A 27,990-nucleotide genomic window follows, 5' to 3' on the forward strand; every position below is an offset into this window, starting at 1 on the left:
GCCTCCTCGTGAGATTATTACAGCCGGAAATCAGATCTATCGCAATAAAAAGGGGTACACGTTGTAAAATAGATCACTAAACAAATGGTTCAGGGTGGTGTACAATAAAAGAGTGTTGAAGACTGATTATACCACTCTGCCTTATGGATATTAGCGGTGGTTTTGATAACAGACTTCAACACCCTTTCTCCTGTATTATAGCCGGTCCCTCCAATTCGGGGAAGAGCTATCTTATAAAGAACATCATAGAAGATGTGGACGCAACCGTGTCCCAAGCTCTTGACAACATAGTGTGGTGTTACTCTTGCTGGCAACCTCTCTACGATGATTTGGCTTCGAAAAAAAATAATCTGAAATTTGTGCAAGGTCTCCCCGCCTCGTTGTGTGACGATGACTTGTTCCCGCCCGGTCAAACTAATCTAGTGATCCTTGATGACCTGATGGAGCAGGCCGGTGACAACAGTGAAGTGGAAAAAGCTTTCACAAAGTACACTCATCATAGGAATTTAAGTATTATTTATTTAGTTCAAAATCTATTTTTTCAAGGTAAAAAAAGCCGCACTATTAATTTAAATGCCAATGATATAATTCTTTTTAAAAACCCCAGAGATAAACTACAGGTCACCGTCGTGGCTCATCAAATGTACCCTAACCAGACCAAGTTCTTTTTGGAGGCATTTGAGGATGCCACCAAAAAACCCTACGGGTACTTGATTGCGGACTTAAAAGCACAAACCCCAGAAGACTTTCGCCTCAGAACAGGTTTGTGCCCGCCCGATTGGCCGGCAGTGTATGTGCTAAAGAAAAGGAAATAAATAAGAATGTCTGTTCGGATTAAAAGAAATCTGCCGCTTTTGCAAATGTTATTTGAGGGGAGCCCGCGCCATAGGAAAGCTGTGCTGGCAGGGGCCCCCTCGGATTTGATCGAGACCCTGTGTGAAATAGCTTTTAACATCTTACGCGGTAATATACCCCTAACCCCTTCTCAACATTCTAAACTCAAAAAACAAAAAGCGGTTATCAAGATCATCGCTAATAAGAAGTATTCTATTAAAAGAAAAAGAAAGAAGATTAATCAAACCGGGGGTTTTATAGGACCGCTGTTGAGCATAGCCGTGCCTTTCCTAACCAGTCTTCTAGCTTCCAGAGTGGGTTAATAATGGAATATCCTCAGAAAATGTTTTTGATCCCTCAGGAGCAGCTTGAGAAACTGAGAAAAAATGTTTTCGGGCCAGAGCCCATTAGACAAACGGCCGAAAACAACCTGAACTCTGAAATGAAAGCTATACAGGCCAGGGCCGATTTAAATCAGTATTCCAAAGCCCAGTTGTATACCAACACTTTACAGCGCTACCTCCGTCTGGTTAGACAGGGTGAAAAAGATCAAAACATTTTAACTTTAACCATGGCCTCTCAAGAAAATGGTTCTGGGGCTGATGCGGGAGGTACGGTTGATAAAGATGTTGCGGTGACCGAACCTGTTGAGAGTTCAGAGGGAGGTGTTGTAACGGATGTTTTGAGAAACATGCCGGCCAGAAGCAAAAGACATGCAGAATATATCCTGCACAAAATGGTTCAGAAACCGCGGGTAACGGCTTGGAATGAACAGGGTGAATTTGTTTTTAAAGGACAACTGATCAAAGGTTCACACATGTTTGATTTGTTGAAGAGTGTCACTAGCACTAATAAGGTACCCGATAGTCGCCGACCTGTAGGCTGGAATGCTTTCCTACAGGCGATGGCCTGTCTGAACATGCCCCAATCCACAGTTCCTAACCAGGAAACGCGACAAAAAATCCGTCTGTGTAAAGAGGTGGAGCCTGATCTGACTCCGATATCTCATTACTCTGACCGTGCTGAGCGACCATCCTCAGGATCTATCCATCGTTGGGAAGCTTTTTAATCTCATGTTTTTATTTGTCTCCCCTGTAAATAATGACCCGACAAACAATTTTTTTTTTTATTTATTTATTTTTCAAATGTTGTACATTTATTTATAACATAACCCCTGCTTTGTATAAGAATTGTATTGAAAAAAAACAATAACTAATGATTCAAAGGCTGTTTTCATTATTTTTTCACCTTAACACGCATGACATCTTTTAAAATCCTCACAAGAACACCCCATCTGTATACATGGCTGGCTAGGGTCGTAAGTCATTGTGTTATAAGGGGGGGTCCACAGTGTCCTGACAAACTCTGCCACTTTTTTATCATTTTGGCCTAAATCCTCACTGTACAAGGCCATAATATCGGGGTATGACCTTCCTTTAGATCTATGATATAAGAAAAACACACAGTGTTGACCACAAGTGAAGGTCTGAAGACTTTGTACTTGACGACCGCTGTAAATGGTTTCTTGACAGTTGTTGAGCAGAAAGTTATTGATCTTCCGAGGGAAATGTCTGAAATCCGGGGGGTTTGCATAGGAATCAAAAAATTCACCACGGTGGTCCTCCCTTAGATAAATAGCCAGCCAATGTTCTCCGGGCATGTTTTTAGGGTGTGTGTTGATTATGTACATTGCAGGTAAATTCTTGATCTTAAATTTAGGCAGCTGATCGCAGGCGTTGACCCTTTAAACAGTTTCCGTGAGCCGGCCAGGGCATTCATGATGTGGTTGAGCTCTCTGGTGTTCATTTTAATAATAATCATACAGAACGTTTCTTCTCTGATTCACCTCAATAATGTTGTCAAACACAGCATACACGACCATATTTACAGTGCGTGGTAGAGGCTGCTTGAAACGCATCTCCAAACGCATATTGCCCGTCTTCATCAGTGAAAAATGTTGTCCACACTCTTCGTCAGGGGTCAGGTTGAAACCGTACAGGGTGTAACCGCTGCAGTATTCCCGGCGATCGATCAGCAGAGTTTGATCCTTGAGATGGCGACCCGTAGCCAGTACTAGACTGTAATATTCACGAACCGCATTGCCGTTTTCAAAGTCAGGTTGAAAAGGTCTGGATGGAACCTGCACACCATCGACGTACAACGCTATAAATTCCGCATTATAATCTTTAAAGTTAAAGGGGTTCTTGTTGTAAACCCCGGTAAATGCATCATTAACCACGAGGCCTATAATAACCTGTTTTGGGAGCTGTCCTAGAAACAGATTTTCCTGGTTCATCACCCGTGTCCCTGCGGGGATACTGTGGACTTTCATATAGACTCTTTCGATCGGGTACTCGGCGTTTGCCGTCATTAACGCCTGCGCGTGTCCTAGTTTAACCGCCGGGGAGACGGACACTTTTTTCACAAACAGCGAGGCCGATAATATGGTCAGTTTATATTTTTCAGTATCAGGGGTCATCAGACAAAAAGCACTTTTACTACGGATCATTTTAATTTTAATGTCTACCCCGTTGAGCATGAGTTTTTCTTGGAAAAATATGTCTGCATGGATATGCCCCATTAGCTCAAAGGTCCTCCCTTCTGTTGAAGAGGCCGTTCTTTTTTGCAAACCCTTATTGAGTCCCTCTGGATCCTTGTCGTCCATAGCTTCCGGGATGTCTTTGAAGAAAAGGCCGGGGCTGAACTGTTTGCTTAGGGTCTCCTCACTATAATTAAGGATACACTCCATCATGGCTCTATAGGGGTAAGTATTGCTGCTTTGACTAATGAGCCGATCTCCCAGGGTCACATCCACCTGTGAAAACATGGTGGCCACCGGGTAATTGAAGACCCCAGCGTTGGCCGTCTTCTCGATTGCATCGCCATCCTCATCAGTCACTTTACAGTTCATTAAAATAAATGTGTTATTCAAATCAATATAATCCTCGCCATTGCCAGCTATAAAAAAACTCTTGAGGGGCCGTGTCTGAAATTGCAGAAAGAGGGGGAATCTCTACATATATGCTCTTATCTATACTCGTTTGAGTGTATGGAACTGTAAACAGATCCAGTTCTGATTTGACGCATTCTTCCGATAGACTGTGGACAAAAGACATGTTTAAAAGATGTATCCTGAGGCTCTATTTTTCTTTCTTTGAGACTTTCTTTTTGCAGGTTTTTTCTTGTGCTGCTTCCTTCTCCGAGTGTTTCCACGATATGTTGGAGAATGAGAGATTCTTCGTTTTTTGTTAGCCACGGATCTTCGTCGCCCCCTGGTGGACACATGCTGTTTCTTCTTTTACCCCCCCTCCTCAGTATTACCATGAGACCCGAACCCTCCTGATGCTCATGGCTAGCTGCCCGGTTCATAACATTGGTGAACACGTCACTAACAATATTTTTAGCCGCTGATTTCAAGTGGGGTCTGGCTATAGCAAAGCCTCTCTTAAGCAGGGGTACGGCCATTCTAAAGAGACCACGAAAGAGTCCTCCTAGACCGGCGCCATACATTGTGGGGGCTCCTACAATACCGGGCAAGCCGTTCCCGGCTTGCATCTTGTAATAATCCACATAGGCGCTAGGATCTACATAACCCCTCGAGGTAGCCATTTTAATAATGTACACACTGTTTCAGGGGTCGAAAATGTAGTTTGACAATAACTTTACCGAAGCGGAAGGGTACGTTGATATTCTGATCCGATTTGACTTCGATCGTGATGTTGTCAAAGTGGGTCTTTGAGACTGGTACGTAGTGTGGCTTGTCATAAGTAATTGTGACCATGTCATTGCTTTTACCTTTAATAAGTACATTTCTCAAAAGGGGGACATAACTATCCCCGACCCTCTGGTGGGTTATGATATCCGTATACACATAAAGAGTGTAAAAGCCGCCCCACCACTTCTGAGAACCTGCTCTCTGTGTCAGAATAGAACCCTAATATACGCCCCAGTTGGCCGCTGGTTTGAATGCTAATACCTGGTTTTGACACCTTGTACACTCTGTTTTTAATAGGGTTGTAATATAGCTTGATGTTGGGGGTGCCTTCTGAGAACTGTTTATGAATCTCATCTAATATTTTATCCACATTGTCATAATAACCTCCTTGTATCGTGAATATCCATTGATTTTAACATCATCAAAAATGGCGAAGGTGGCATCCTTATCTTGTAAAACAGCCCAAGTGTAAGGATACTGTATTTCCGCCAACCCCACTTCCCACGACCCCCTTAGATCTATAGATTTTCCAAATTGTACCGTGTAACTGGATATTTCATTTTTAGGGTATATATCGAGAGAGGCGTTACTGGGTAGAGTCACGTAGAAGCCTCCTGATTCCATCTTGAGTACCGAAAGTAATGCCCCCATCACACCCGCGGGCATGTTGTTATAAGGATTGAATATCGCAAACCTGTTGTTCCGGGACCCAACTATTGAACTTTTCAGGCCATCCAAGCCATTTCACCAACACGTATTTTTTCCGGTTCTGGGTTTTTTCAGCTAATATCTTTTCAACTCTGTATACACTGTCTTTACCCACAATCATTTTTTGTAACTCGGCTTCGTAAAACGTTCCTTCTATATCCTCCCCGTCATAGTCTTTTAACCGGTACACGGGGGGGTCTCTAGCCAACTGTTCGGTAACTGTAAAATATTCGTCAGAAAATGTTTGTTCATAACCTTTGGCAAAAGTACTCCTTAGCTTTGAAACGCGAACCACATCACCGATGTTGAACTTATAAGTAGTTTTTCCCTTCTTAATAAATGGTCCGTATAATTCTTTATAGACCTTAAAAGAATTACTTTGATCAACATCTATCGGCTTCATTTTAATACTGGTGTGATACCCTTGGTTGTAAGCATCGATAAAATCCTGAACTTTATCAAAATACTTGAACGTGTTGACCGCTGTAAAATATCTCCACATTTTGGTCTTCATGGTGCGGTTAAACCTCTCCACTACCGATGCCTTAAGCTCATTACCGGTGGTGAAATGATGTATTTTGTGTCTCTTCAGTAGATTCTGAAATTCTCTGTTGAGAAACTCTTTTCCTTTATCAGTCTGCAGTTTTTTAGGACATCGACCCTGGGACAATATATCCTCAAAGGCCCTTGTCACCGCCCGACCTGTTTTTTTATGTAGAATGCGAGCCCAGGCATATTTTGATAACACATCGATACACATCAACATCAATTTGTGACCATTGTTATGTTTTGATAAATTTGACATATCGACTAGATCCATTTGCCATTGTGAGTCTATGTCAGTTGCATATACGCGGTTTCTTTTAAAGTTAATCCTGAGAGGTTTATGTAAGGTATAGGCGTCTTGTTCCCGTAACCATTCTGAAACAACCACATCATTAACCTTCACTCCGGCCTCAGCGAGTCCTCTTTGAAAACCCTTCTTACCCGCCAAACCCCCAATCTTGGCTGGGTTGTAGTATAGTTCCTGCATTTGGGGAGCTTGCCGAGTCATTCTGTCGAATAACCAAACAGACCCACACTATGCGCAAAGTTTTTATACAAGGTTTTTTATTCAACTTCAGGAGAGCAGATACCCCTTTTTAGACATTTGAGAAAAGTATAACATACACAACAATTTTTTCTACGGTCCAGACAAAAAGAAATCAGATGATTGGTTACTTGATCTACATCAACAAATATACCTGTTTCTTTATCTTGTAGGCACACACCTCAGTTACATATGTAAATAAAACAACAATATGACCTATTTTAAAAGTAAACAGAGGTGTATTAAACATGCTCAGCAAAAGGTCATACAGATGTTGATGAAATGGCCTAATATCATTCTTGGCCCCCTTGAGCGCTTCATCCCAGTGTTCGTACCCCCCGGTCTTTGTTACAGCAGCCATTCACTTTTCCAGGTTTGAAAGTTGATCCTCATCGATGGTTAAATCTGTAGAGAAAAGGCTCGCGTTGGCTACTTTTCTGTCAAGCACATGGTGTAATAGCGCTCTCAGGTTAGCTGCAGAGTGTTGATGACAGAACCAGTTGCAGAAGCAGTCCAGAACATTCCCCATGTTCAAAGTCCCTTAGTTCAGGTCAGAGTCTGAATCAGTGGCATAGATGTCGAATTCCTCGTCGCTGCCCCCAGCTTTAACTTCTTTACGGAAGAAATAAGCTTTTAGCTTGCCAGCGGTTTTTCTACTCGGCTCATCCAGGTCATTGACCAGCTGCCCAAGTTTCTCTATTATAAACGGCTCCTTTTTCAGCTCCAGCAAAATCTCATCTATGATTTTCTGGACTTGTCCCGCAGTGACATGTATGTGGGAGTAAGACAGCGCCTTGATTAGTGCCGGTTTCAGCCACGGTTTGTTCAGTCTTCTGTAAAACACGTTGAAATAGAACAGGAAATAGTAACGGTCTGGTTCAAACAAACAACTGTGTCTCAACTGACTGGGGTGATTCACTTCACACCCCCGACAGACTTCTTTCAGAGCTCGGTCGATGAGAGCACTCAGAATATACACCAGGGTGCTTTTAACCACTCTGCTTACTTGGTCACATACCCCGGGCATAAATCCTGCGTCTTCATCACGCCCCTGGGACAGTCCGATGCTCATTGGGTCGCCTGGTGGTTTGTGGGGTGTTTCTACATCCATTGGACTGACCCCCTCCTGAGACGCACAGACGGTAGACAGTTCGGCAAAATCGAGGCCCTCCATGAGCTCCAGAGGCTGGGGATCCCCGAGACTCATTTGGACATCCATCGCACCGCATGTTGTTTCGTCCTGAGGGACCGGGGTCTGAGGTCTTGGAGGGTAACCGCAGTCAGAGGGTTCCAGAGTGTATACAAAATCTGGGGAATAGAACCAGGGGTGATCCCGGGTTTGAAGAGGCCTGTAGAGCCTGTCGACGTCCGCAGCTTTCGGGTAAGACATTCTCTTTAATTTTAAACCATGAATGAATTGTTGCGCCTTTTATCCTATCTCTTCACTACGTCACGACACACCGCCCTCTTAGAAGAGAGTAGCCCCTGAGCCGTCAGACCCCCCTCCAAAACCCCACACGTCGTCGGTTTTTTCATCGTCGTCGTCATTCAAGGGGGATATATAATCCATAATCCAGCATATTCTCCTTCTAACCAAATCCAGTTGCGAACATTTGGTCAAGATGTCAAAACCATCATTTATACAGTTTATGACCTCTTTCAAGAACGGCCAGTCCACGGCGTCAAACATAATTTCAGTAACCTGTTTTTCTGGATCCTCCACACCCCCTTCAATAGGGTTTGTAATCAGGGTACTGCTAAACAAAACCTTACGATCTGTAGTTAGAGATAGACTCTTCACCACTCTACCGTAGTTCTGCAAGCTTTCCCATTCACACCTTTCAAAACCCTGAGTCGGAGACTCCATTTCGCATTCTCTTGGACCCTCTTGCAAGCCTTCTAGAGTCTTATCCACAAGCCCCAGATCTCTCCAGGCCATCACCTTCAACCAGTCCTCATAAGAGTATTCAATTACCGTCTCAAAAGGTTCCAACGTACCCTCCTTCTCTCCCAAAGCAAAAAGCTCCACTCCAACATAGCTGGGATCCCTTTTAAAGCGCAGGGCGACCTGCCTTTGAAAGAGTTTCCAAAGTGTCCTGATGTGCCCTTTAGCAATGCCAAACAGGTCTGTGAAAATGGCATCCTTTCGCAGCACTTCAGACGCCATCTCACAGTCTAGCCGACCTGAAATGCGTGAGCCCGTTTTACGAGCAGGCTTCAACGGTAATCGTTTGAAGCAAGACGTGGCGGTGTCAGTTTCCGTAGTGTAGCGGTTATCACGTTTGCCTAACGTGCGAAAGGTCCCCCGATAGAAATCAGGCGGAAACAGCCTGCTGTGGGCCGGTCCTTTTCGTCCTGCTTGCCCTCGTGGTTCCCCGGAGGCGGTGGGTGGTTTTTCTTCATTGGAGTGCCCGAAATCGGTGCACTCAGAGCGTCCGTCCGTCGACAGGTTGAAATTGTAAACGCTGGTGTAGCCACTTTTAATTAAAATCTGATGATGTTGATGATGTTGTTGTTGTTGTTGTTGTTGTTGATGTTGTTCTTGTTGTTCTTGTTGTCGTCGTAGTCACCGTCATTATTAATGTTAAAGTAAAGCAGTAGTTAGATTTGTTGCTATCGTAAGGTGTAGAACGCACAATAGCTCTGTGATTGTCTGATGGTGGCACAAGACGAGCAGCAGCTGTTTGAACAAGCCATTGAGCATCACCTTGTTGGTGTAAGTGTAAGTCTTGTCATAGCTCAGGGCGTTCTTCCTTTGAAAGAGTTTCCAAAGTGTCCTGATGTGCCCTTGAGCAATGCAAAATAGGTCAGTGAAAATAGAAACCTTTATCTCACAGGCTGGCCCATGGGAAACGCCTGTGTGCGTTTTACCAGCCGGCTTCGATGGGAGCCATTCGAAACGCCAGGACTGGTCGGTTTCCGTAGTGTAGTGGCTATTACGTTCGCCTCACACGCAAAAATTCCCTGGTTCGAAAACGGCCGGAAACAACCCGAGGTGCACGCGTGCCAGTGCCGTGTTACCCGTCCCCATCTCTCTGCCCCAAGGCTGGCCGTCGTTTTCTCTTCCTCGGAGTGGCAAAAATTCCTGACCTTGAGAACAAACGATCGCAGAAGGGAAGCTTTGCGAGGCGCTGGAACTGACACTTTTAAAATCGATACATGTTGTTGCTGTTACAATACGACCGTAGCAGGATCGGCGACATTGCTGTTACTCTTATGTAGTTGAAGGCGCAGTATAGCTCTGATAGTCTGGTGGTGACGGAAGACCACCAGCCGTTTGAACAAGCCATTCAGCATCACCTTGTTGGGCTAAGTGCAGGCACTGTCAGAGCGCAGGGCGTCCTGCCTTTGAAAGAGTTTCCGAAGTATCCTGATGTGCCCTTTAGCAATGCCAAACAGGTCAGTGAAAATGGCATCCTTTCGCGGCACTACAGACGCCATCTCACAGCCTAGCCGACCTGAAACGCCTGAGCCCGTTTTACCAGCAGGCTCCAACGGTAACCGTTCGAAGCAAGAGGCCACAGTGTCAGTTTCCGTAGTGTAGCAGTCATCACGTTTGCCTAACGCGCGAAAGGTCCCCCGTTCGAAACCGGGCGGAAACAGCCTGTTGTGGGCCGGTCCTTTTCATCCTGCTTGCCCTCGTGGTTCCCTGGAGGCAGTGGGTGGCTTTTCTTCATTGGAGTGCCCGAAATCGGTGCACTCAGAGCGTCCGTCCGTCGACAGGTTGAAATTGTAAACGCTGGTGTAGCCACTTTTAATTGAAATATGATGATGATGATGATGATGTTGTTGTTCTTGTTCTTGTTGTTGTTGTTGTTCTTGTTTTTCTTGTTGTCGTCGTGGTCGCCGTCATTATTATTGTTAAAGTAAAGCAGTAGTTAGATTTGTTGCTACCGTAAGGTGTAGAAGGCACAATAGCTTTGTGATTGTCTGATGGTGGCACAAGACGAGCAGCAGCTGTTTGAACAAGCCATTGAGCATCACCTTGTTGGGGTAAGTGTAAGTCTTGTCATAGCTCAGGGCGTTCTTCCTTTGAAAGAGTTTCCAAAGTGTCCTGATGTGCCCTTGAGCAATGCAAAATAGGTCAGTGAAAATAGAAACCTTTATCTCACAGGCTGGCCCACGGGAAACCCCCGTGCGCGTTTTACCAGCCGGCTTCGATGGGAGCCATTTGAAACACCAGGACGGGTCGGTTTCCGTAGTGTAGTGGCTATCACGTTCGCCTCACACGCGAAAGGTCCCTGGTTCGAAACCGGGCGGAAACAACCCGCGGTGCACGCGTGCCAGTGCCGTGTTACCCGTCGCCATCTCTCTGCCCCAAGGCCGGCCGTCGTTTTCTCTTCCTCGGAGTGGCAAGAAATCCTGACCTTGAGAACAAACGATCGCAGAAGGGTAGCTTTGCGAGGCACTGGAACTGACACTTTTAAAATCGATACATGTTGTTGCGTTACAATACGACCGTAGCAGGATCGGCGACATTGCTGTTACTCTTATGTAGTTGAAGGCGCAGTATAGCTCTGATAGTCTGGTGGTGACGGAAGACCACCAGCCGTTTGAACAAGCCATTCAGCATCACCTTGTAGGGCTAAACGCAGGCACTGTCAGAGCGCAGGTCGTCCTGCCTTTGAAAGAGTTTCCGAAGTGTCCCGAAATCGGTGCACTCAGAGCGTTCGTCCATCGACAGGTTGAAATTGTAAACGCTGGTGTAGCCACTTTTAATTAAAATCTGATGATGATGATGTTGTTGTTGTTATTCTTGTTGTCGTCGTAGTCGCCGTCATTATTAATGTTAAAGTAAAGCAGTAGTTAGATTTGTTGCTACCGTAAGGTGTAGAAGGCACAATAGCTCTGATAGTCTGGTGGTGAAGGAAGACCACCAGACGTTTGAACAAGCCATTCAGCATCACCTTGTTGGGTTAAGTGCAGGCACTGTCAGAGCGCAGGGCGTCCTGCCTTTAAAAGAGTTTCCGAAGTGTCCTGATGTGCCCTTTAGCAATGCCAAACAGGTCAGTGAAAATGGCATCCTTTCGCCGCACTTCAGACGCCATCTCACAGCCTAGCCGACCTGAAACACCTGAGCCCGTTTTACCAGCAGGCTTTAACGGTAACCATTTGAAGCAAGAGGCAGCGGTGTCAGTTTCCGTAGTGTAGCGGTTATCACGTTCGCCTAACGCGCGAAAGGTCCCCGGTTTGAAACCGGGCGGAAACAGCCTACTGTGGGCTGGCCCTTTTCGTCATTCTTGCCCTCGTGGTTCCCCGGAGGCGGTGGGTGTCTTTTCTTCATTGGAGTGCCCGCAATCGATGCACTCAGAGCGTCCGTCCGTCGACAGGTTGAAATTGTAAACGCTGGTGTAGCCACTTTTAATTAAAATCTGATGATGATGATGATGATGATGTTGTTGTTGTTGTTCTTGTTGTTGTTGTTCTTGTTGTCATCGTGGTCGCCGTCATTATTATTGTTAAAGTAAAGCAGTAGTTAGATTTGTTGCTACCGTAAGGTGTAGAAGACAACAGTTGGTATGGCGTGTGATATCAAAACATTCAGAATACTTTTAACCTATATAATTTATAAGCTTTGTAAAATAAACCCAAATATATCTTTTGCGGGGATAAACGCTGTTCTGAGTAGTTTGTGACTTGTTTAATACCAAACAAAGCATCGCTATAAAAAAAAAAAAAATCACTGTAAAAGCGCTAGTTTTTTTGATCTTTATAGTTATTTTCTAGGCTCAGGTTGTTTTTTAGTGCTTATAAAGGCCTGAAATATTCTTAGTGGTTGTTGACTATAGGTCTTGATGTTTAAAAATGTTTTTTTGAGAGACCAAAAGGTTCTAATAAAAGTTTAGAGTAGAGAGGAGAGAGATCGTCTCCATCTTGGTTTCTATTTGAAATTTGATGCAGTGTCATTTTATTGGTTGGTTTTGATATGTTAATTGGTAACAGGGCGGCACAAAGGCCAGACCAGAACAATGCCTTACAAGCAGATCCGGCATGTGGCCATCAGTATAAGTATGAAGGTCTGGTCTTCAGCTCGACAGACTCATGCTGACCTTTCGATTTAAGACTAAAGATCAACAATGTCCGGAAACAACATCAGCGATTCGATTTAAACGAGTTTTTAGGCAAGTCTTCAGATTCTTTTCATTGACTCAGAGCGTGTTGTGTGCATGTATTGTAAATAAGGCTATAACATCTGTTTTAAGTTCTGTAAAATTATTTTTCAGCCAGTCAACAGGAGTTAATTCCCAACGCTGAGGAGATCATCTGGAACAACGACGGTAAGATTTTTGTGTTTGCGCTCATGGGTTCTTATGCATGGGTGTGTGTGGTTTTGAAGCGGCTCATTAGAGTTATGAAAACGTTTTAATATATATTAATGCCGGTCTCTTTAATTACACAGAAACTATCGAAAGGCCTGTGATTAATGTCTCCGAGGATCGACCAAGAGAAGTGGTTGTCCCTAGACAGGCTGTCTGCCGACCGGGTAAGAACTAAACCCCTGTTTGTTTGTATAACGTTTCTGTAAGATGTTTGAGTCCAGTTTTGTTAATTTTAAAAAATTATCCTGTCTAACAGTATTAAGAAACGTGGTTCGAGACAACGAAAGGCCTTCCACATCGAGGGCTTGTTTCGTTTTACCTTCGAGAACCGTAACCTTTCAAGAATCTGAAAGGCCGTCAGCCCCGGTATCTGATAGCTGTGAGTATATATCTGCAGCCTGTAAGAGGTTAAAGCTTTTTATAAAGCGGTGTGGTTAAAGGTTAAACATGTCTCTTACCTTCACAGCGGTGCAAAAAGCTAAACCAGCCGAAAAACATAAGAAACGATTATTCTGTGGAGGTAAGTAAGATCTTTCAAACTTTAATGTTTTTAAAAGGGCTTTGTTTGCCCGTTGAGGGCTAATATTTAAGCGATGGGTGACCGTTTCCTGTAGGGCGGGGGGTTCTGGGAAAGATCTTTAGAAGTCCGGACAGGTCTATGCTTGTTTCTGGGGAACGTGTTTAGAAATGACCGATTGCCGTACCGTCTGGTTAGGAAGTAAAGCCGTCCGAAAGGGTTTAGTAAGTTGTTTGGCTTATCTCCCGCTATTATACTTCTGTTTTAAAGTGGTTGTAGGAAAAGGCTTGAAGGTGTTCATTGTATTTAATATTTAAACAGATCGTGAAAACGTTTGTGAAACAGGAAGTCCCGGGATCAGGAAGCGTTTACACTTGGAAGGTTCGTTTAAAAATGAAATGTTGTTGTGTGTGTGTGTGTTTTATTAACAATATTACAGTTTTTAAAGAAACATTTAAGAAACAGTTTATTTACAGCGGCTTCTCTGTTTTAAATTTATTATCAAGTCCTAATAAATATATTGTCTGTAAATAATAAGGCGTTGTAGTGAATGTCTAAGGCTATTTTCAAAGGTCTAAAAAAGCTAAAGGTTTTGAATGTCCTGGACATGTTGTTTTAAGTTTGATTTCTGTCGCCGTTTAAAGATGTAAATGTAATGTATATTTTTATTCTTCCCAAGACTCTTGGGATAGTCATTCTGTGAATGAGCTATTGAGGACAATTACCCCGTCTAAGTGGGATCAAACATCTTTCCCGGTGAGATCACCGAGAGGATCCCCCACGGTGGTCTTGGAGACCCCCCAACATCTACTCAGGCCACAGCCTTCTGGGGGTAATTCAACACCCCAGATTCAGCCCGCCGCATTGTCGGGCGGAACAAATACAGGCATCCAACAACCTCAGGGGTCGCCGTCAGTCAGGGCTGACACACCACCCAACGACGGCCTAGTTTCAACATCGTCCCCCCAGACCCATTTCTTGGCTACCGAAACGCGGAACAGTAACCCCGCGCTTGGCCAGGGTGTCACCGCAAAGGCCTTCTTGGTCTCCGTCCATGAGTATACACTCGCTCCTTGCCTCCTTCGACCGAGATTTACCGGAGCGACCATCCTTTGAAGCTGAGCCAGGCCACCAGCCCCCGGAGCTACTTCCTGAAGGTCGGCATGAGTTGCTACATACTTTGTTACAAAATCAAAGACTTGTGTTAGTGGGGCAAAACCTGCTGATAGAGAGCCAAAACACCCTTATTAATACCCTTACTAACGAATTGTACCGTATTTAATGTTTTAATAGACACAAAACGCCTTACTATTGTGGGTTGTTGGAAAAATAAAAAATAAATTAAAAAATGTCCTGACTTGGTAAAAGAACTCACAAACTAAAGGATTATGAACAAGCTAGGGCCCCAAAAAGACCTTCCCGAGAGAACATCCCCGGCCCTGTTGTGAACTCCTCTGATGTCCCAATGAACCTGGAACTATTACAAATGATAAATGATTTAAATAACCCCCAATTACCACCGATAGAATGTGAATTAACAGACTTACCGGTGAACCCCGACCTGTTACAGATGGTCAATGATCTAAATAACCACCTCCCACCGGTAGCGCTTATAGAGGTTCACCCCCTAGTTCACCCCGATTTGTTTGAAATGGTGGAGTCTTTGGAGGAGCTACCCCGACCAAATTCTGCCCCTATTATAAATGATTTGAAACAATTAGAACACAGGATGGCGGCAGAAGCAGCCATCACTATAGAGGAGGGTCTTGACATTAACCGGTTGGATATCTTTGAAGGACTTTTACAGGCTTTCAATGAGCCTCCTCAAAAAGGGGGTTTTGTAGATGTCAGCAGTGGGGGTGTTCGGAATGTGGAGGGTTCTGAGACTGATAAGGCTGTGGAGGACATGCTCTGTGAGAATGTAGGGGGTGAAGGCTTTGTTCAAAATGATGATGTGTCCAAGAGTACCAGTGATCCCGTGATTATAGATAGACCGGCCTATAACAATTTTGAAATGATTCAGCGTTTTAATTTTGCAGAACTTTTAAATTGTGACAATTATGCAGAAATATTTGTCAACATACACGAGGCCTTGCAGAAAATGCTTGAACAGGTTGCTGAAAGGGTCAGACCTCGAGATGTTGTACAGTTAGAACTCAGAGGGGATGATTTGTTTAGCAACCTATCTGTAATGCTGAGTGGAGATAATTTAGATGTCTGGCTAAAATCGAAGCGTTATTGCAAAGAAACGCAGCCATCTTAGCTGATGAAAGTCTGTCTCTGGTAATGAATGTGGTTCGTAACCCTGAGGGTGGGGCGCTTAGAAGACTGTCGAAATGCTTGAAGAACGACATAATTAGGACCAAGCTCAGGCAATTAGTGGTGAGTTCCAGTGGGGACAATAAGCTCTGTTTTGCTTACAGTTTAATAAAACTACTCACCCCCGACATGCCTGAACCCCAAGCTCTGCAAGAGGCTTTAATGCTTCATCAGAGGGCCGGCTTAAACTCTCAACAGATGGTTGCCTTTTCAGACATCACCAAGTTGCAGGAACATAACTGTAAACCCCGCCAAGAGACAAATGTCCAAACTGATTTTAAACAGTCTGTGGGGTAAGTTTGGGGAAAGAAATTACCGTCTAAACACAACCTTGATTAAAACCCCTGAACAGTTTATAGAATTTATGTTTTCCAAACAACATGCAGTATCACACTTTCAATTCTTAAATGACCACGTGGCACAGGTCCAGTGGAGGGCCCCTAAAGATTTCCCCACCAAACAGGGGAACGTTAATGTTTTCATAGCGGTTTTTACCACGGCTTACGCCCGGCTTGAACTGTACAACTTAATGGATCAGTTGCAGGAACGCACGCTCTATCATGATACTGACTCTGTAATCTTTGTCACCAGGCCAGGGGATTGGGTCCCTCCCCTCGGGGACTACCTTGGGGAGTTAACGAGCGAACTAGATCCTCAGGACCACATAGTGGAGTTTGTTTCAGGGGGTCCTAAGACGCATACAGAACGGCTGCGGGTAAGACCTGTATGAAAGTTAAGGGTTTCACTCTGAACCATTGTAACAACAAGCTCATTAACATCAAGTCTCTGAAGACCCTGGTAGAAAGTTTTGTAACCGAGAAAGACGCGCCTCCTCGTGAGATTATTACAGCCGGAAATCAGATCTATCGCAATAAAAAGGGGTACACGTTGGAAAATAGATCACTAAACAAACGGTTCAGGGTGGTGTACAATAAAAGAGTGTTGAAGACTGATTATACCACTCTGCCTTATGGATATTAGCGGTGGTTTTGATAACAGACTTCAACACCCTTTCTCCTGTATTATAGCCGGTCCCTCCAATTCGGGGAAGAGCTATCTTATAAAGAACATCATAGAAGATGTGGACGCAACCGTGTCCCAAGCTCTTGACAACATAGTGTGGTGTTACTCTTGCTGGCAACCTCTCTACGATGATTTGGCTTCGAAAAAAAATAATCTGAAATTTGTGCAAGGTCTCCCCGCCTCGTTGTGTGACGATGACTTGTTCCCGCCCGGTCAAACTAATCTAGTGATCCTTGATGACCTGATGGAGCAGGCCGGTGACAACAGTGAAGTGGAAAAAGCTTTCACAAAGTACACTCATCATAGGAATTTAAGTATTCTTTATTTAGTTCAAAATCTATTTTTTCAAGGTAAAAAAAAGCCGCACTATTAATTTAAATGCCAATTATATAATTCTTTTTAAAAACCCCAGAGATAAACTACAAGTCACCGTCTTGGCTCGTCAAATGTACCCTAACCAGACCAAGTTCTTTTTGGAGGCATTTGAGGATGCCACCAAAAAACCCTACGGGTACTTGATTGCAGACTTAAAAGCACAAACCCCAGAAGACTTTCGCCTCAGAACAGGTTTGTGCCCGCCCGATTGGCCGGCAGTGTATGTGCTAAAGAAAAGGAAATAAATAAGAATGTCTGTTCGGATTAAAAGAAATCTGCCACTTTTGCAAATGTTATTTGAGGGGAGCCCGCGCCATAGGAAAGCTGTGCTGGCAGGGGCCCCCTCGGATTTGATCGAGACCCTGTGTGAAATAGCTTTTAACATCTTACGCGGTAATATACCCCTAACCCCTTCTCAACATTCTAAACTCAAAAAACAAAAAGCGGTTATCAAGATCATCACTAATAAGAAGTATTCTATTAAAAGAAAAAGAAAGAAGATTAATCAAACCGGGGGTTTTATAGGACCGCTGTTGAGCATAGCCATGCCTTTCCTAACCAGTCTTCTAGCTTCCAGAGTGGGTTAATAATGGAATATGCTCAGAAAATGTTTTTGATCCCTCAGGAGCAGCTTGAGAAACTGAGAAAAAATGTTGTCGGGCCAGAGCCCATTAGACAAACGGCCGAAAACAACCTGGACTCTGAAATGAATGCTATACAGGCCAGGGCCGATTTAAATCAGTATTCCAAAGCCCAGTTGTATACCAACACGTTACAGCGCTACCTCCGTCTGGTTAGACAGGGTGAAAAAGATCAAAACATTTTAACTTTAACCATGGCCTCTCAAGAAAATGGTTCTGGGGCTGATGCGGGGGGTACGGTTGATAAAGATGTTGCGGTGACCGAACCTGTTGAGAGTTCAGAGGGAGATGTTGTAACGGATGTTTTGAGAAACATGCCGGCCAGAAGCAAAAGACATGCACAATATATCCTGCACAAAATGGTTCAGAAACCGCGGGTAACGGCTTGGAATGAACAGGGTGAATTTGTTTTTAAAGGACAACTGATCAAAGGTTCACACGTTTGATTTGTTGAAGAGTGTCACTAGCACTAATAAGGTACCCGATAGTCGCCGACCTGTAGGCTGGAATGCTTTCCTACAGGCGATGGCCTGTCTGAACATGCCCCAATCCACAGTTCCTAACCAGGAAACGCGACAAAAAATCCATCTGTGTAAAGAGGTGGAGCCTGATCTGACTCCGATATCTCATTACTCTGACCGTGCTGAGCGACCATCCTCAGGATCTATCCATCGTTGGGAAGCTTATTAATCTCATGTTTTTATTTGTCTCCCCTGTAAATAATGACCCGACAAACAATTTTTTATTTTATTTTTTTTATTTTCAAATGTTGTACATTTATTTATAACATAACCCGTGCTTTGTATTAGAATTGTTTTGAATAAAAACAAAACTAATGATTCAAAGGCTGTTTTCATTATTTTTTCACCTTAACACGCATGACATCTTTTAAAATCCTCACAAGAACACCCCATCTGTATACATGGCTGTCTAGGGTCGTAAGTCATTGTGTTATAAGGGGGGGTCCACAGTGTACTGACAAACTCTGCCACTTTTTTATCATTTTGGCCTAAATCCTCACTGTACAAGGCCATAATATCGGGGTATGACCTTCCTTTAGATCTATGATATAAGAAAAACACACAGTGTTGACCACAAGTGAAGGTCTGAAGACTTTGTACTTGACGACCGCTGTAAATGGTTTCTTGACAGTTGTTGAGCAGAAAGTTATTGATCTTCCGAGGGAAAGGTCTGAAATCCGGGGGGTTTGCATAGGAATCAAAAAATTCACCACGGTGGTCCTCCCTTAGATAAATAGCCAGCCAATGTTCTCCGGGCATATTTTTAGGGTGTGTGTTGATTATGTACATTGCAGGTAAATTCTTGATCTTAAATTTAGGCAGCTGATCGCAGGTGTAGACTCCTTGAAACAGTTTCCGTGAGCTGGCCAGGGCATTCATGATGTGGTTGAGCTCTCTGGTGTTCATTTTAATAATAATCATACATAACGTTTCTCCTCTGATTCACCTCAATAATGTTGTCAAACACTGCATACACGACCATATTTACAGTGCGTGGTAGAGGCTGCTTGAAACGCATCTCCAAACGCATATTGCCCGTCTTCATCAGTGAAAAATGTTGTCCACACTCTTCGTCAGGGGTCAGGTTGAAACCGTACAGGGTGTAACCGCTGCAGTATTCCCGGCGATCGATCAGCCGGGAGTTTGATCCTTGAGATGGCGACCCGTAGCCAGTACTACACTGTCATATTCACGAACCACATTGCCGTTTTCAAAGTCAGGTTGAAAAGGTCTGGATGGAACCTGCACACCATCGACGTACAACGCTATAAATTCCGCGTTATAATGTTTAAAGTTAAAGGGGTTCTTGTTGTAAACCCCGGTAAATGCATCATTATCCACGAGACCTATAATAACCTGTTTTGGGAGCTGTCCTAGAAACAGATTTTCCTGGTTCATCACCCGTGTCCCTGCGGGGATACTGTGGACTTTCATATAGACTCTTTCGATCGGGTACTTGGCGTTTGCCGTCATTAACGCCTGCGCGTGTCCTAGTTTAACCGCCGGGGAGACGGACACTTTTTTCACAAACAGCGAGGCCGATAATATGGTCAGTTTATATTTTTCAGTATCAGGGGTCATCAGACAAAAAGCACTTTTACTACGGATCATTTTAATTTTAATGTCTACCCCGTTGAGCATGAGTTTTTCTTGGAAAAATATGTCTGCATGGATATGCCCCATTAGCTCAAAGGTCCTCCCTTCTGTTGAAAAGGCCGTTCTTTTTTGCAAACCCTTATTGAGTCCCTCTGGATCCTTGTCGTCCATAGCTTCCGGGATGTCTTTGAAGAAAAGGCCGGGGTTGAACTGTTTGCTTAGGGTCTCCTCACTATAATTAAGTATACACTCCATCATGGCTCTATAGGGGTAAGTATTGCTGCTTTGACTAATGAGCCGATTTCCCAGGGTCACATCCACCTGTGAAAACATGGTGGCCACCGGGTAATTGATTAATTGATGACCCCAGCGTTGGCCGTCTTCTCGATTGCATCGCCATCCTAATCAGTCACTTTACAGTTCATTAAAATAAATGTGTTATTCAAATCAATATAATCCTCGCCATTGCCAGCTATAAAAAACTCCAGAGGGGCCGTGTCTGAAATTGCAGAAAGAGGGGGAATCTCTACATATATGATCTTATCTATACTCGTTTGAGTGTATGGAACTGTAAACAGATCCAGTTCTGATTTGACGCATTCTTCCGATAGACTGTTGACAAAAGACATGTTTAAAAGATGTATCCTGAGGCTCTATTTTTCTTTCTTTGAGACTTTCTTTTTGCAGGTTTTTTCTTGTGCTGCTTCCTTCTCCGAGTGTTTCCACGATATGTTGGAGAATGAGAGATTCTTCGTTTTTTGTTAGCCACGGATCTTCGTCGCCCTGGTGGACACATGCTGTTTCTTCTTTTACCCCCCCTCCTCGCCATTACCATGAGACCCGAACCCTCCTGATGCTCATGGCTAGCTGCCCGGTTCATAACATTGGTGAACACGTCACTAACAATATTTTTAGCCGCTGATTTCAAGTGGGGTCTGGCTATAGCAAAGCCTCTCTTAAGCAGGGGTACGGCCATTCTAAAGAGACCATGAAAGAGTCCTCCTAGACCGGCGCCATACATTGTGGGGGCTCCTACAAAACCGGGCAAGCCGTTCCCGGCTTGCATCTTGTAATAATCCACATAGGCGCTAGGATCTACATAACCCCTCGAGGTAGCCATTTTAATAATGTACAAACTGTTTCAGGGGTCGAAAATGTAGTTTGACAATAACTTTACTGAAGCGGAAGGGTACGTTGATATTCTGATCCGATTTTACTTCGATCGTGATGTTGTCAAATTGGGTCTTTGAGACTGGTACGTAGTGTGGCTTGTCATAAGTAATTGTGACCATGTCATTGCTTTTACCTTTAATAAGTACATTTCTCAAAAGGGGGACATAACTATCCCCGACCCTCTGGTGGGTTATGATATCCGTATACACATAAAGAGTGTAAAAGCCGCCCCACCACTTCTGAGAACCTGCTCTCTGTGTCAGAATAGATCCCAAATATACGCCCCAGTTGGCCGCTGGTTTGAATGCTAATACCTGGTTTTGACACCTTGTACACTCTGTTTTTAATAGGGTTGTAATATAGCTTGATGTTGGGGGTGCCTTCTGAGAACTGTTTATGCATCTCATCTAATATTTTATCCACATTGTCATAATAACCTCCTTGTATCGTGAATGTCCATTGACTCTTTTTAACATCATCAAAAATGGCGAAAGTGGCATCCTTATCTTGTAAAACAGCCCAAGTGTAAGGATACTGTATTTCCGCCAACCCCACTTCCCACGACCCCCTTAGATCTATAGATTTTCCAAATTGTACCGTGTAACTGGATATTTCATTTTTAGGGTATATATCGAGAGAGGCGTTACTGGGTAGAGTCACGTAGAAGCCTCCTGATTCCATCTTGAGTATCGAAAGTAATGCCCACAACACACCCGCGGGCAAGTTGTTATAAGGATTGAATATCGGAAACCTGTTGTTCCGGGACCCAACTATTGAACTTTTCAGGCCATCCAAGCCATTTCATCAACACATATTTTTTCCGGTTCTGGGTTTTTTCAGCTAATATCTTTTCAACTCTGTATACACTGTCTTTACCCACAATAATTTTTTGTAACTCGGCTTCGTAAAACGTTCCTTCTATATCCTCCCCGTCATAGTCTTTTAACCGGTACACGGGTGGGTCTCTAGCCAACTGTTCGGTAACTGTAAAATATTCGTCAGAAAATGTTTCTTCATAACCTTTGGCAAAAGTACTCCTTAGCTTTGAAACGCGAACCACATCACCGATGTTGAACTTATAAGTAGTTTTTCCCTTCTTAATAAATGGTCCGTATAATTTTTTATAGACCTTAAAAGAATTACTTTGATCAACATCTTTAGGCTTCATTTTAATACTGGTGTGATACCCTTGGTTGTAAGCATCGATAAAATCCTGAACTTTATCAAAATACTTGAACGTGTTGACCGCTGTAAAATATCTCCACATTTTGGTCTTTATGGTGCGGTTAAACCTCTCCACTACCGATGCCCTAAGCTCATTACCGGTGGTGAAATGATGTATTTTGTGTCTCTTCAGTAGATTCTGAAATTCTCTGTTGAGAAACTCTTTTCCTTTATCAGTCTGCAGTTTTTTAGGACATCGACCCTGGGACAATATATCCTCAAAGGCCCTTGTCACCGCCCGACCTGTTTTATTATGTAGAATGCGAGCCCAGGCATATTTTGATAACACATCGATACACATCAACATCAATTTGTGACCATTGTTATGTTTTGATAAATTTGACATATCGACTAGATCCATTTGCCATTGTGAGTCTATGTCAGTTGCATATACGCGGTTTCTTTTAAAGTTAATCCTGAGAGGTTTATGTAAGGTATAGGCGTCTTGTTCCCGTAACCATTCTGAAACAACCACATCATTAACCTTCACTCCGGCCTCAGCGAGTCCTCTTTGAAAACCCTTCTTACCCGCCAAACCCCCAATCTTGGCTGGGTTGTAGTATAGTTCCTGCATTTGGGGAGCTTGCCGAGTCATTCTGTCAAATAACCACACAGACCCACACTATGCGCAAAGTTTTTATACAAGGTTTTTTATTCAACTTCAGGAGAGCAGATACCCCTTTTTAGACATTTGAGAAAAGTATAACATACACAACAATTTTTTCTACGGTCCAGACAAAAAGAAATCAGATGATTGGTTACTTGATCTATATCAACAAATATACCTGTTTCTTTATCTTGTAGGCACACACCTCAGTTACATATGTAAATAAAACAACAATATGACCTATTTTAAAAGTAAACAGAGGTGTATTAAACATGCTCAGTAAAAGGTCATACAGATGTTGATGAAATGGCCTAATATCATTCTTGGCCCCCTTGAGCGCTTCATCCCAGTGTTCGTACCCCCCGGTCTTTGTTACAGCAGCCATTAACTTTTCCAGGTTTGAAAGTTGATCCTCATCGATGGTTAAATCTGTAGAGAAAAGGCTCGCGTTGGCTACTTTTCTGTCAAGCACATGGTGTAATAGCGCTCTCAGGTTAGCTGCAGAGTGTTGATGACAGAACCAGTTGCAGAAGCAGTCCAGGGTCTGAGGTCTTGGAGAGTAACCGCAGTCAAAGGGTTCCAGAGTGTATACAAAATCTGGGGAATAGAACCAGGGGTGATCCCGGGTTTGAAGAGGCCTGTAGAGCCTGTCGACGTCCGCAGCTTTCAGGTAAGACATTCTCTTTAATTTTAAACCATGATTGAATTGTTGCGCCTTTTATCCTATCTCTTCACTACGTCACGACACACCGCCCTCTTAGAAGAGAGTAGCCCCTGAGCCGTCAGACCCCCCTCCAAAACCCCACACGTCGTCTGTTTTATCATCGTCGTCGTCATTCAAGGGGGATATATAATCCATAATCCAGCATATTCTCCTTCTAACCAAATCCAGTTGCGAACATTTGGTCAAGATGTCAAAACCATCATTTATACAGTTTATGACCTCTTTCAAGAACGGCCAGTCCACGGCGTCAAACATAATTTCAGTAACCTGTTTTTCTGGATCCTCCACACCCCCTTCAATAGGGTTTGTAATCAGAGTACTGCTAAACAAAACCTTACGATCTGTAGTTAGAGATAGACTCTTCACCACTCTACCGTAGTTCTGCAAGCTTTCCCATTCACACCTTTCAAAACCCTGAGTCGGAGACTCCATTTCGCATTCTCTTGGACCCTCTTGCAAGCCTTCTAGAGTCTTATCCACAAGCCCCAGATCTCTCCAGGCCATCACCTTCAACCAGTCCTCATAAGAGTATTCAATTACCGTCTCAAAAGGTTCCAACGTACCCTCCTTCTCTCCCAAAGCAAAAAGCTCCACTCCAACATAGCTGGGATCCCTTTTAAAGCGGTAACCCCGTCGAGCCCCCCAGAACAACACCCAGGAGCGTTCAATCTTCAAATTGGTGAGTACAGGAACCCTTGCCCGGGATTGTTTCTTGCGGGGTTTCATGTTGATGTCGCTGGACATGTTGAAGAAGCGGGATGTTTCTGATGCTGAGAATTAAAGAGGTATTGCCTAAAAGCAGCGCGGGTTCTTAAATAGAGAGGAGAGTTTCGGGGCGTTGCCTTCAGAGGGGTGGGGGTATTTATGGGTGGCCTTGATGTTCAGGGTTTTATGGGTGTACACTTTCTGACGGATATGACGTAGGAATAATTAAGGAAATAACTCTACCTAAAATCACGCCCCCCAATTATGACGTAGGAATATTAATAAGCTTAGGGCATACGTCATAACAAAATAGGCCGCGCCCAAAAAACCCTACTATCTACTCTTATGTAGTTGAAGGCGCAGTATAGCTCTGATAGTCTGGTGGTGACGGAAGACCACCAGCCGTTTGAACAAGCCATTCAGCATCACCTTGTTGGGCTAAGTGCAGGCACTGTCAGAGCGCAGGGCGTCCTGCCTTTGAAAGAGTTTCCGAAGTGTCCTGATGTGCCCTTTAGCAATGCCAAACAGGTCTGTGAAAATGGCATCCTTTCGCGGCACTTCAGACGCCATCTCACAGTCTAGCCGACCTGAAATGCCTGAGCCCGTTTTACCAGCAGGCTTCAACGGTAACCGTTTGAAGCAAGACGTGGCGGTGTCAGTTTCCGTAGTGTAGCGGTTATCACGTTCGCCTAACACGCGAAAGGTCCCCGGTTCGAAACCGGGCGGAAACAGCCTGCTGTGGGCCGGCCCTTTTCGTCCTGTTTGCCCTCGTGGTTCCCCGGAGGCGGTGGGTAGCTTTTCTTCATTGGAGTGCCCGAAATCGGTGCTCTCAGAGCGTCCGTCCGTCGACAGGTTGAAATTGTAAACGCTGGTGTAGCCACTTTTAATTAAAATCTGATGATGATGATGATGATGATGATGATGTTGTTGTTGTTGTTCTTGTTGTCATCGTGGTCGCCGTCATTATTATTGTTAAAGTAAAGCAGTAGTTAGATTTGTTGCTACCGTAAGGTGTAGAAGGCACAATAGCTCTGTGATTGTCTGATGGTGGCACAAGACGAGCAGCAGCTGTTTGAACAAGCCATTGAGCATCACCTTGTTGGGGTAAGTGTAAGTCTTGTCATAGCTCAGGGCATTCTTCCTTTAAAAGAGTTTCCAAAGTGTCCTGATGTGCCCTTGAGCAATGCAATATAGGTCAGTGAAAATAGAAACCTTTATCTCACAGGCAGGCCCACGGGAAACGCCTGTGCGCGTTTTACCAGCCTGCTTCGATGGGAGCCAATCGAAACCCCAGGACAGGTTGGTTTCTGTAGTGTAGTGGCTATCATGTTCGCCTCACACGCGAGAAGTCCCTGGTTCGAAACTGGGCGGAAACAACCCGCGGTGCACGCGTGCCAGTGCCGTGTTACCCGTCCTCATCTCTCTGCCCCATGGCCGGCCGTCGTTTTCTCTTCCTCGGAGTGGCAAGAAATCCTGACCTTGAGAACAAATGATCGCAGAAGGGTAGCTTTGCGAGGCGCTGGAACTGACACTTTTAAAATCGATACATGTCGTTGCTGTTGCAATACGACCGTAGCAGGATCGGTGACATTGCTGTTACTCTTATGTAGTTGAAGGCGCAAAATAGCTCTGATAGTCTGGTGGTGACGGAAGACCACCAGCCGTTTGAACAAGCCATTCAGCATCACCTTGTTGGGCTAAGTGCAGGCACTGTCTGATCGCAGGGCGTCCTGCCTTTGAAAGAGTTTCCGAAGTATCCCGAAATCGGTGCACTCAGAGCGTCCGTCCGTCGACAGGTTGAAATTGTAAACGCTGGTGTAGCCACTTTTAATTAAAATCTGATGATGATGTTATTGTTCTTGTTGTTGTTGTTGTTGTTCTTGTTTTTCTTTTTGTCGTCGTGGTCGCCGTCATTATTATTGTTAAAGTAAAGCTACCGTAAGGTGTAGAAGGCACAATAGCTCTGTGATTGTCTGATGGTGGCACAAGACGAGCATCAGCTGTTTGAACAAGCCATTGAGCATCACCTTGTTGGGGTAAGTGTAAGTCTTGTCATAGCTCAGGGCGTTCTTCCTTTGAAAGAGTTTCCAAAGTGTCCTGATGTGTCCTTGAGCAATGCAAAATAGGTCAGTGAAAATACACTCACCTAAAGGATTATTAGGAACACCATACTAATACTATGTTTGACACCCTTTCGCCTTCAGAACTGACTTAATTCTACGTGGCATTGATTCAACAAGGTGCTGAAAGCATTCTTTAGAAATGTTGGCCCAAATTGATAGGATAGCATCTTGCAGTTGATGGAGATTTGTGGGATGCACATCCAGGGCACGAAGCTCCCGTTCCACCACATCCCAAAGATGCTCTATTGGGTTGAGATCTGGTGACTGTGGGGGCCAGTTTAGTACAGTGAACTCATTGTCATGTTCAAGAAACCAATTTGAAATGATTCAACCTTTGTGACATGGTGCATTATCCTGCTGGAAGTAGCCATCAGAGGATGGGTACATGGTGGTCATAAAGGGATGGACATGGTCAGAAACAATGCTCAGGTAGGCCGTGGCATTTAAACGATGCCCAATTGGCACTAAGGAGCCTAAAGTGTGCCAAGAAAACATCCCCCACACCATTACACCACCACCACCAGCCTGCACAGTGGTAACAAGGCATGATGGATCCATGTTCTCATTCTGTTTACGTCAAATTCTGTCTCAACAGAAATCGAGACTCATCAGACCAGGCAACAACTGTCCAATTTTGGTGAGTTTGTGCAAATTGTAGCCTCTTTTTCCTATTTGTAGTGGAGATGAGTGGTACCCGGTGGGGTCTTCTGCTGTTGTAGCCCATCCGCCTCAAGGTTGTACGTGTTGTGGCTTCACAAATGCTTTGCTGCATACCTCGGTTGTAACGAGTGGTTATTTCAGTCAAAGTTGCTCTTCTATCAGCTTGAATCAGTCGGCCCATTCTCCTCTGACCTCTAGCATCAACAAGGCATTTTCGCCCACAGGACTGCCGCATACTGGATGTTTTTCCCTTTTCACACCATTCTTTGTAAACCCTAGAAATGGTTGTGCGTGAAAATCCCAGTAACTGAGCAGATTGTGAAATACTCAGACCAGCCCGTCTGGCACCAACAACCATGCCACGCTCAAAATTGCTTAAATCACCTTTCTTTCCCATTCAGACTTTCAGTTTGGAGTTCAGGAGATTGTCTTGACCAGGACCACACCCCTAAATGCATTGAAGCAACTGCCATATGATTGGTTGGTTATTGAACAGGTGTTCCTAATAATCCTTTAGGTGAGTGTAGAAACCTTTATCTCACAGGCTGGCCCACGGGAAACGCCTGTGCGCGTTTTACCAGCCGGCTTCGATGGGAGCCATTCGAAACACCAGGACAGGTCGGTTTCCGTAGTGTAGTGGCTATCACGTTCGCCTCACACGCGAAAGGTCCCTGGTTCGAAACCGGGCGGAAACAACCCGCGGTGCATGCGTGCTAGTGCACACAGTGCTGACCACAAGTGAAGGTCTGAAGACTTTGTACTTGACGACCGCTGTAAATGGTTTCTTGACAGTTGTTGAGCAGAAAGTTATTGATCTTCCGAGGGAAAGGTCTGAAATCCGGGGGGTTTGCATAGGAATCAAAAAATTCACCACGGTGGTCCTCCCTTAGATAAATAGCCAGCCAATGTTCTCCGGGCATATTTTTAGGGTGTGTGTTGATTATGTACATTGCAGGTAAATTCTTGATCTTAAATTTAGGCAGCTGATCGCAGGCGTAGACTCCTTGAAACAGTTTCCGTGAGCCGGCCAGGGCATTCATGATGTGGTTGAGCTCTCTGGTGTTCATTTTAATAATAATCATACGGAACGTTTCTCCTCTGATTCACCTCAATAA

At 44.3% G+C, this 27,990-nt stretch overlaps 4 non-coding genes across 4 annotated transcripts; all 4 read left to right on the forward strand.

The window, feature by feature from the left end:
* Positions 1–10,539: 10,539 nt before the first annotated feature.
* Positions 10,540–10,612, forward strand: trnav-cac (transfer RNA valine (anticodon CAC)). The gene has a single exon. It is a non-coding gene; the product is annotated as a tRNA-Val (tRNA).
* An 871-nt stretch (positions 10,613–11,483) lies between these two features.
* Positions 11,484–11,556, forward strand: trnav-aac (transfer RNA valine (anticodon AAC)). Its single transcript has one exon. It is a non-coding gene; the product is annotated as a tRNA-Val (tRNA).
* A 13,194-nt stretch (positions 11,557–24,750) lies between these two features.
* Positions 24,751–24,823, forward strand: trnav-aac (transfer RNA valine (anticodon AAC)). Its single transcript has one exon. It is a non-coding gene; the product is annotated as a tRNA-Val (tRNA).
* A 2,674-nt stretch (positions 24,824–27,497) lies between these two features.
* trnav-cac (transfer RNA valine (anticodon CAC)) lies at positions 27,498–27,570 on the forward strand. The gene has a single exon. It is a non-coding gene; the product is annotated as a tRNA-Val (tRNA).
* Positions 27,571–27,990: the final 420 nt, after the last annotated feature.

This window comes from Amia ocellicauda, assembly GCF_036373705.1.
Source record: "Amia ocellicauda isolate fAmiCal2 chromosome 11 unlocalized genomic scaffold, fAmiCal2.hap1 SUPER_11_unloc_4, whole genome shotgun sequence".
NCBI lineage: Eukaryota > Metazoa > Chordata > Actinopteri > Amiiformes > Amiidae > Amia > Amia ocellicauda.